We start from the raw sequence: 10,721 nt of genomic DNA, 5'->3' as shown, positions 1-10,721 counted from the left end.
TATCTGAAAGAGCCCGGATTTTATGTATAGTTTTGAAGTCCCTGATAGTTGTATCGTTTCCCAGCCACTTGGTACGTAGTAAATGTGCGTGTGTGCCCCATTTTATCTGTGTGTGTATTTACGGGTTACAGTCAAGCCAGCAATGTTTAGCAGGGAATGCTGGGTCCTGGAATGTGATAGTGTATCTGTGTAGTCTTAACACGTAAATGAATCCGAATTGCCAACCAAATATAAGCAAACAGCTTGCTATATTCTTATGCAACACATGTTAGCATATCGTGCATCCTGTTGGTACTGACCAGTATACTTGAGTTTTCGATAGCTCGACTTGCTCTGCGTTTCAGTTGTAGTACTTAGTAATAATACCAAAGCAAAGCATGGGTCAAGGCATGACTGTATGGTTGAATATGAACTTTCACTGAAGCCAGGTCAGTACTCATCCCCCCCCCCCCCCCCTTCCACAATTGCGTGGTAATAACCATAGCAATATTTTGTTAGAGAGACCTTCTTTGAGAGTAAATAGGGCTGATGCCGTTGCAGTTGAATGACTTTGGTTCTTGCTTAGTACTAAAGTGTTAACAATTGTCTTGGTATCATTTAGACAATAAATTCCATTCAGTATAGAACTGCCAATAGTTTTTCCTCAAATATGTCAACAATAATTTAAAGTCAAACTTCAAATAGCTCAAATGCCCCAGTACAGAAAATTAGAATTTAATTAATCTTCCCTAAGAGATGAGAGACAAATGAATCCCATTAGATAGTCACATGTTTGATCTAAACAAATATTGAAAGATCAGATTCCCCCTAATAAGCTCTGTTTAGGTGGCTTTTATAGATGCGTTATCCGTTGCCTTTATAATTTAGTGGGTTAATTAAACAGCCTTGCTGAAGCATTAACACAATATTGGGGTGTTAATGTTTTTTCGGGCCTATTGTTTCGTGAACCACACGAATTTTGGGCCAAAGCTACAGAGCGAACTTGCATAAGCTCTGGATTCGTTGAGTAACAGTAATCCTCCCAATGGGTATACTTCTACTGATACTAAATCCAACACACACCCTGAGGGTTACGTTGCAGTAAATACGCATATCACTGTCTCGGCAACGGCCTTGCCGCAGTGGATGCACAGGTTCCCGTCAGATCACCGAAGTTAAGCGCTGTCGGGCGTGCCCGGCACTTGGATGGGTGATCATCCGGGCCGCCATGCGCTGTTGCCATTTTCGGGGTGCACTCAGTCTCGTGATGCCAATTGAAGAGCTACTCTACCGAATAGTAGCGGCTGCGGTCACAGAAAACCATCATACCGACCGGGAGAACGGTGTGCTGACCACACGTCCCTCCTACGCGCATCCTCAGCTGAGGATGGCCTGAAGACGGAGTGCATATCACTTTTCTGTCACTTCGGTGTTTATCGTACAAAGCGAGCAGTCGAACTTGAATGTAACTAGCGAAATATTATGTCTGCCTTTCCGTGTCTCAAAATTGAATGAGGGAATTCAGTAGCACTCAGCTGAAAACGTCTCTCCCTCCGCAAAAGTAGAGTGCTCGATAACCGGTTCGTCTGAAAGAAAACTAGGTCGGAGAGAATTTCAGGGTGAAGCGAGACTGTGTACACCGCTTAGAACGTAGCGGCCGCACACGATACCAGAGATGCACAAGCAAGCCCTGCCGGATTCCGCGAAACGGTGCCGGTAGCGAGCGCTATAATCGCATGCGTTTGCTGAAATTACGCCCTGCGCTGAATAGTGGATGCCTGACAGATGAGCACACCCATACGTACGCCGGTAATTACGGCGAAATAAATATTTCGCGGCCTCTGTCGGCTCAGGTGCTAAATTATGCAGCCCCGGCAGGTCGGACGTAATTTAACGAGAGGCAGTAAAGCGAATGATTGCTCCGCATTAAACACGAACCGGCCCGCGTTCATCAGTCGAATTTGAAAGAGTGTTCGCGTAACGGAATATGTATCGGTTTTTAAATATTGCTAGACCGTTTCTTCCTTTTTTTTCGAATCACAGCAGAAAATGAAGGTGAATTGACAGTAATTTAATCAGCAGGTTGTCAGCAGAGGTTTTGCGCGAGCCTCATCAACGTGTAAAAGAAAAAATCAAACTAGTGATCTGTCATACTTTCACTTTAAGTGTACAAAAAAAAAGCATTTTTCATCAATACACCACATTTACTTTTCGGCGTCCATCACTTCGTTTCCAGAACGAGTGCGATATACTGCTGCTAGCCTGCTCTCTTTAAAAAGACGTGACGTAAATACACATTGTAGTAGGTTTTTTCCATTTGAAGGAATGGAGCTTATCCATTCGTGTGAAATAATCACTCAAAATGGCTCATCCTTTGAGCATCCAACTTTTAGTCAGCCAATTACACGTAACAATGGAATTAACTGCTTCCAGTTGCTGTCCTGCTATTTTGTAGCTAAATGATAAGGGACCTATCTTTCTATGTATTCGCATCACATTACACTTGTCTACATTGAGATTCAATTGCCATTCCGTGCACCATGCTTCAATTCGCTGCAGATCCTCCTGCATTTCAGTACAATTTTCCATTGTTTCAAACTCTCGGTATAGTACAGCATCATCCGCAAAAAGCCTCAGTGAACTTCCAATGTTATCCACAATGTCATTTATGTATACTGTGAATAGCAACGGTCCTACGACACTCCCCTGCGACACACCGTAAATCATTCTCCATTCAGAATGACATGCTGCGTTCTGTTATCTAGGAACTCTTCAATCCAATCACACAATTGGTCTGATAGTCCATATGCTCTTACTTTGTTCATTAGACGACTGTGCAGAACTGTATCGAACGCCTTGCGGAAGTCAAGAAACGCGGCATCTACCTGGGAAACCATGTCTCGTGGACGAATAGCGCGAGCTTGGTTTCACACGATCGTCTGTTTCGAAACCCATGCTGATTCCTACAGAGTTGATTTCTAGTCTCCAGAAAAGTCATTATATACGTGTTCCAAAATTCTACAACTGATCGACGTTATAGATATAGGTCTATAGTTCTGCATATTTGTTCGACATCCCTTCTTGGATACGGGGATGACCTGTGCACTTATCCAATCCTTTGGAACGCTACGCTCTTCTAGAGAGACCTACGTACTGTATAAAATCGAATTCGTATCCCATCAGCTCCAGCGGCCTTTTCTCTTTTGAGCGATTTTAATTGTTTTTCTATGCCTCTGTCATCTGTTTCGATATCTACCATTTTATCATCTGTGCGACAATCTAGAGAAGGAACTACAGTGCAGTCTTACTCTGTGAAACAGCTTTGGAAAAAGGCATTCAGTATTTCGGCCTTTAGTCTGTCATCCTGTGTTTCAGTACCATTTTGGTCACAGAGTATCTGGACATTTTGTTTTGATCCACCTACCGCTCTGACGTAAGACCAAAATTTCTTAGGATTTTCTGCCAAGTCAGTACATAGAACTTTACTTGCTTGTTATCTTGTCTTTACGGTACTGTCATCTCGTCTCTTATTCGATTTGCTGGCATAACTAAGTAGCTGGTTTGCTTGCCCGTGAGTGGCAGCAGCAGCTCTTATCGATAAGTGCACTGTCGTATTATCTTTAAAGCAACTGCTAGTATTTCCGGGTCGTCGTGTGTCGGGAGTTCAGTTGGGACGGAGCGCCAGTGAGCTGCGGGCAGCCAGTACTCGCTGACCGTTGGCAACACATATGTACTGTCCGACGGAAGGAGACTGGAGCGGGAAAGACCGTTGGTTGGTCGTTCGGTCAGTCGTCTCAGCGGGCGGCGGTTATTTGGTCTTCTGAACGTTTCTGGGCCTTATCTGTTAGTCATCTTGCGGTCGTGGGTCGGTTCCTTCTTTGTGCAGAGATGTCGGGTGGCCAATGGGCAAGTGTTAACTCTGGCCGGCCGAGGTGGCCAAGCGGTTCTACGGCGCTCTACTCTGGAACCGCGAGACCGCTATGGTCGCAGCTTCGAATCCTGCCTCGGGCATGGATGTGTGTGATATCCTTAGGTTAGTTACGTTTAAGTAGTTCTATGTTCTAGGGGACTGATGATATCATATGTTAAACCCCATAGTGCTCACAGCCATTTTTTTTATACTTCTGCATGGTTGGTCCGAGCCAGTGTGTACGGGTCGCCGTGGTTCCGAGTTCCGAACGGACATGGAGTTGAGTCGGAATGGAGTTGGAGTGAAGTTCGGACAGCTAACACTCGCCAGGCCGTTGCTGACACACAGGACTTGAGTGGGGACGATCTTGGTCGGTCGTTCTGTCGGTCGTCTCATAGGACGACCTATATTTGGTCGCCGACGCGTACGGAAACTCTACGTGTGTCGACTTGTGATTCGTCCTTGTTGTTCCACCAGGATTGGTTTTAGGATGTAGGAATTCTTGGAGCAACTGTTTACGTGGAAGTGTGTGTAGCTTGTGTGATTTCCACTGAGCAGTTATGAATGCTATCTGCATACTGGAGTAGGCAGTCGGAGCAGCGAGTGTGTGTTTCCTCGCCTCGTTGATGCTGTCCGGCACGGCGTCTAGTTGGACAGCCTTCGTGTTTGTTCATATTTTTGAGTGGCTATTGTGCCTTGGCTGTTTTTAGACGCCAATTTTGAAGACCTAGTGCTGCTGGTATCTTCGTTCTCGCTGATATTTTGCGTTGTCGTGCTGTTGGTCGGGCGGAGCGGAATTGGTTATGTTGTTGGTCGGTCCTTCTGCCGTCCCTGGGTCGGGTTGCCATCAGATTATATAGTGTTACGCTTGGCTGCCTGTCTCACCTCAACTTATTTTAGTTTCCTCCCCAGGCCGACCCTTGGAACACTTCTGAGCCCACTGTTCTGCTGGTTCTAAATTGTGGTTGTCTTCTAGTCTGAAGTATTGCGCGAGGTCTCAAGCCGTCTATTAGTTTAGTTTGTTTTAATTTTAAAACAGGGCCTTCAGCCTGCTGAAACTAAGCTTTCAAGATTGATTTCTTTCAAAAAAGAAATTTGGCTCCGTTTGAAATCTTTACTATCCAGGCCTTAACCCTTAAGTTGTTCAATGTTCAGAATGTGGCCTGCAGCCGAGCTCTTACATGAAATGTTTTTAAGATAAGGCCTTCAGGCACGTGCATTCCTTAAAACAACTGTAATAACTTGTTTTCGGGCTTTCAGCCGTATTGTGTTGAGTCCTTTTAGGGCACGTGTGATTAAGTGTTTTTTGGAACATAAAGTTTGTGTTTTGTGCAACCGACAGTAACTGATTTTGGCCCCTTTCCACAATTATAACCTGATCCGCTCTGTCCTGCGAAACCAGATTTCAACGCCATTACGCACAGCTCACCTAGCTTCAAGTTGGTCGTGTAATAATGATACGAGAAACTGGACGTTCCTTCCGTGATACCGCAGAAAGTATTGACAGGGATGAAGTCACTGTACATCATTCCTGTCGGTGGTGGTCACGAGAAGCTACAATTGCAAGACGACCGGGCCCCTGATGGCCCCGTGGTACTGCCGAGACGGAAGACCATTGTGTTCGCCATATTGCCCTGTCGCATCGTAGTGCATCTGCAGCAGCAATAGGAGCAGCAGTTGGCACCACGGTGACAACAAACTGTGACAGATTGGTTACTACAAGGACAGCTCCGAGCCAGGCGCCCTGTAGCGTGCATTCCACTGACCTCAAACCACCGCCATTTGCTGCTTTAGTAGTTTCAAGCGAGCGCTCACTGGATGACAGTGTGACGAAAGCTGGTTGTTCCTCGGTGCCAGTGATTGCCGTGTGTTGGTTAGGCCAGTTGAGGGCCTGCAGCCAACCTGTCTACATGCTAGACACACTGGACCTACACCTGGAGTTATAGTCTGGAGTACGATTTCGTATGACAGCGGGTTATCCCAAGCATCCTAACTGCCAATAGGTAGGTCAGTCTGATGATCCAGCCTGTTGAGCTGCCATTCATGAATAGCGTTCCAGGTGGATGACAGTGTGACGAAAGCTGGTTGTTCCTCGGTGCCAGTGATTGCCGTGTGTTGGTTAGGCCAGTTGAGGGCCTGCAGCCAACCTGTCTACATGCTAGACACACTGGACCTACACCTGGAGTTATAGTCTGGAGTACGATTTCGTATGACAGCGGGTTATCCCAAGCATCCTAACTGCCAATAGGTAGGTCAGTCTGATGATCCAGCCTGTTGAGCTGCCATTCATGAATAGCGTTCCAGGTGGTGTTTTCCAGCACGATAACCCTCGCCCACAGACCGCTGCTGTAACCCAACATGCTCTAAGGAGTATCGATATGTTGTCTTGGCCTGCTGTTTCCAGTCGAGCACATGTAGGACATCATTGGACAATTCCAGCCTTATCCACAACCGGCATTAACCCTCCCTGTACAGACCGACCAAGTGGGTCCCCGTCTCACAAACTGACGTCTGGTACTTCCACAACACAATGCATCCTTGCATTCAGCATTCTGTTAGTTATACCGGTTATTAATGTACGATGGTAATCCCAAAAGTAAGGTCTCCAGTTTTTTTTATAAGCCCATAGACTTGTTTATTTCTACAATTGCTTACATTTAGTTTGGTCACAGGTTCGCATGCTGTCTCGGGCACGGATGTGTGTGATGTTCTTAGATTAGTTAGGTTTAAGTAGCTCTAAGTTCTAGAGAACTGATGACCTCAAATGTTGAGTCCCATAGTGCTCAGAGCTATTTACAGCTTGAACATTTAGCTATTTGTCGACATAATCACCATTTCTGTCGATGCATTTTTGTAGACGTTGTGGCAGTTTTTCTATGCCCACGTCATACCAGCTCGGCGCCATGCTGTTAAGAAAGTTAAGACACACGTCTCATCATTAGCTAAAACAGAAGGCAGATCCCCATCAACTTGTGCTTCTGCCCGTGCATAAAGGTATAAAACGCAGTCTGTTCAAATGTGCCGGACAGAGATGTGCACACCACAAGCATCACAAAACGGAGGATCCTCCCGCCATAATAAAAAGCTATGTGTGAGAGGAGAGTGTCCGATCCGAAGACGTGTGAGAGCCACCTCCTCCCGCCTGAGCAACCGGCAGGAGGGACGCCACGGCCGAGTGGTTGACTTTATCAACCGAAGTTTATTGGCCGTCACCGCCAGCCATTCGTCCTCCCACAACTCCATGCACTTCATGTGGAGTGCAGCGATGACTGACTGCAAGGGAATAGGACACTGGGCCACATCGTGCTCTCTGCAGGCCTCCTTGGCAGCCCGATCGGCCTGTTCATTGCCCCAAATGCCGACATGACCAGGAACCCAGCAGGACACCTCCTTACCCTGACGTTGGAGCAAGTGCAGTTGGTCATGTATCAACTGGACCATCTCCTCAGTCGGGTACAGGTTCTGCAGTGATTGTAAGGCACTAAGAGAATCGGAGCAGAGAAGAAATTGATCGCCCCGAACACGATTCATATGCTCCAGTGCCTTCAGGATCGCGCGGAGCTCCGCTGCGAAAACGGTATATTCAGCAGGGAGGTGAATCCGGGTAACTTGATCAGGGAACGGGGAAACCAGATGGCACTATGGTTGAGCCGCTAGAAGGCTCCGCCATAGGTCAAACGGATATCAACTGCGTTTTTTACATAGGAACACCCACTTTTTGTTACATATTCGTGTAGTACGTAAATAAATATGAATGTTTTAGTTGGACCACTTTTTTCGCTTTGTGATAGATGGCGCTGTAATAGTCACAAACATATGGCTCACAATTTTAGACGAACAATTGGTAACACGTAGGTTTTTAAATTAAAATAGAGAACATCGGTACGTTTGAACATTTTATTTCGGTTATTCCAATGTGCTACATGTATCTCTGTGAACTTACCATTTCTGTGAACACATGCTGTTACAGCGTGATTACCTGTAAATACCACATTAATTCAATAAATGCTCAAAATGATGTCCGTCAATCTCAATACATTTCGCAATACGTGTAACTACATTCCTCAAAAGAGTGAGTCGTTTGCCTTCCGTAATGTTCGCACATGCATGGACAATGCACTGACGCATGCTATCAGGCGTTGTCGGTGGATCACGATAGCAAATATCCTTCAACTTTCCCCACAGAAAGGAAGCCGGGGACGTCAGATCCGGTGAACGTGCGAGCCATGGTATGGAGTTTCGACGACGAATCCACCTGTCATGAAATATGCTATTCAATACCGCTTCAACCGCACGCGAGATATGTGCCGGACATCCATCATGTTGGAAGTGCGTCGTCATTCTGTCATGTAGTGAAACATCTTGTAGTAACATCGGTAGAACATTACGTAGGAAATCAGCATACATTGCACCATTTAGACTGCCACTGATAAAATGGGGACCAATTATCCTTCCTCCCATAATGCCGCACCATACATTAACCCGCCAACGTCGCTGATGTTCCACTTGTCGCAGCCATTGTGGATGGATATTCCGTTGCCCAATATTGCATATTATGGCGGTTTGCGATCCCGTTGTTGGTGAATGACGCTTCGTCGCTAAATAGAACGCGTGCAAAAAAATATGTCATGGTCCCGTAATTTCTTTTATGACCAGTGGCAGAACTGTACACGACGATCAGAGTCGTCTCCATGCAATTCCTGGTGCGTAGAAATATGGTACGGGTGCAATCGATGTTGATGTAGCATTCCCAACACCGACGTTTGTGAGATTCCCGATTCTCGCGCAGTTTGTCTGCTACTAATGTGCGGATTAGCCGCGAAAGCAGCTAAAACACCTACTTGGGCATCATTTGTTGCAGGTCGTGGTTGACGTTTCACATGTGGCTGAACACTTCCTGTTTCTTTAAATAACGTAACTATCCGGCGAACGGTCAGGACACTTGGATGATGTCGTCCAGGACACCGAGCAGCATACGTAGCACACGCCCGTTGGGCATTTTGATCACAATAGCCATACATTAACACGATATCGACCTCTTCCGGAATTGGTAAACGGTCCATTTTAGCACGGGTAAATGTATCACGAAGCAAATACCGTCCGCACTGACGGAATGTTAGGTGATACCACGTACTTATACTTTTGTGACTATTACAGCGCCGTCTATTACCAAGTGAAAAAGTGGTCCATCTAAAACATTCATATTTCTTTACGTACTACACGAATATGTAATAAAAATGGCGGGTTATATTAAAAAAAAAAAAACGCATTTGACATTCGTTTGACCTATGGCAGCGCCATCTAGCGGGCCAACCTTAGCGCCATCTGGTTTCCCCTTTCAAGCTGGATTAGTTTCGTTCTTTGTAGTTTTTCGTTTGATGCTTATTACGTGAGATATTTGGCCCGGTATACACTCTGTATACAAGGGAGCAGATCTTTCAGAAACGTAATAAGCTGCATGAATTCCATGCGGCAAGTTTCTGTGCGATATTTTGCAGGAGCATTTGTGCTATGGCAAACTGCTCGCCTTGCCCCAGGAGCTGCTGCTGCCGCGCTTGTACGGTCTGCTCTCGAAGCGTCGGGCCGTGACGAAAGGCAGTTTTATGTTTCAATTACTGGCGGGCACTCGGCCGCGCCGGTGGAGCCCGGGAAGCACGTGCTCGCAGTTGCCGCCGGCTTAACTGCCCGCAGAGGCCGCAATCAGTCCGGAGTTATTGACACGGCGGAGCCGGCAGTAGAGGCTGCAGCGGCTGACGGAGCAACAGCAGAAGCCGTTAAGCCGGCGTCGCGCGCCGCACCGGAAGTTGCGACCTGAGCACACTTCGCCCTCAGCTCGCAGCTGCCACTGCCGCGTCGACACGGGAACCCTCTCACGTCTGACCGCTTTGCCCAGCGACAACATTTTCGTTCACCGGACCACAGCTCCCCCTTCTCCGACCACTCACTTCCGCCATCACACACACACACACACACATATACGAGACCAGCATAGTGTTTCCTCCAAGCAGCAAAAACGTTTCTGCTGTACTTTGGGAAATTCAGTTACAGAAATAGTCTCTATCTATAAAGAAACTTCGACGTGTACATAAATGTGGCGTGTAGAAATTACAGATACACCCCATTAGTGCAAAAAGTTTAGAGAGCTGAATAATAAAAAGTAGAGAATCGCTGAAGTGGTAGTTTCTGATAGTGGAGTCACATATTGCCACGCACTACTCATTCATTTTTGTCACCATTTCGTGGTTGTCTGCACTGGCCACATTTTCTAGAAGGAAACCTTTTGTGTTTTTCCCAGTGTTCTCCCAATGGTCTCTGGGGCCTTGTCGGCACAATGCGGTCTTTGTATCTCATTATACTAGGCTAAATCCAAAAGTAATGTCTCCTATTTTTTATAAGTACATAGACCTCTTTATTTCTAGAATGGTTGACATCAGTTTACAGCTTGAACATTTAGCTAGTTTTCGACATAATCACCATTTCTGTCGATTCATTTTTGTAGACGCTGTGGCAGTTTTTGTATGCCCATGTCATACTAGCTCGCCGCCATGCTGTTCAGAAAGTTACGAACCTCTTTTTTCACCTCGTCGTCGGTGATCAATCGGTTTCCGGCCAAATGTTCTTTTAACCTAGGGAACATGCGACAGTCACTGGGCGCCAAGCCAGGACTATAGGGTGGGTGGGTGATTGTGTTCCACTGAACCTGTTGCAGGAGAGCAGCGGTTAGCCGACTGATGTGTGGGCGAGCGTTGTCATGGAGAATGTGTACGCCCTTGCTCAACATTCCTCTTCTCCGGTTCTGAAATGCCCGTTTGACTTTTCGCAGAGTCCCACA

At 46.5% G+C, this 10,721-nt stretch overlaps 1 pseudogene; it reads left to right on the top strand.

Annotated features, from left to right (window-relative positions):
* The first annotated feature begins 1,103 nt into the window (after positions 1-1,103).
* LOC126357203 (5S ribosomal RNA) lies at positions 1,104-1,221 on the top strand (annotated as a pseudogene).
* Positions 1,222-10,721: the final 9,500 nt, after the last annotated feature.

The sequence above is a fragment of the Schistocerca gregaria genome, chromosome 3, assembly GCF_023897955.1.
Source record: "Schistocerca gregaria isolate iqSchGreg1 chromosome 3, iqSchGreg1.2, whole genome shotgun sequence".
In the NCBI taxonomy this organism is placed as follows: domain Eukaryota; kingdom Metazoa; phylum Arthropoda; class Insecta; order Orthoptera; family Acrididae; genus Schistocerca; species Schistocerca gregaria.
The sequence above is the reverse complement of the archived record's forward strand: the minus strand, read 5'-3'. Positions and strand labels throughout refer to the sequence as shown.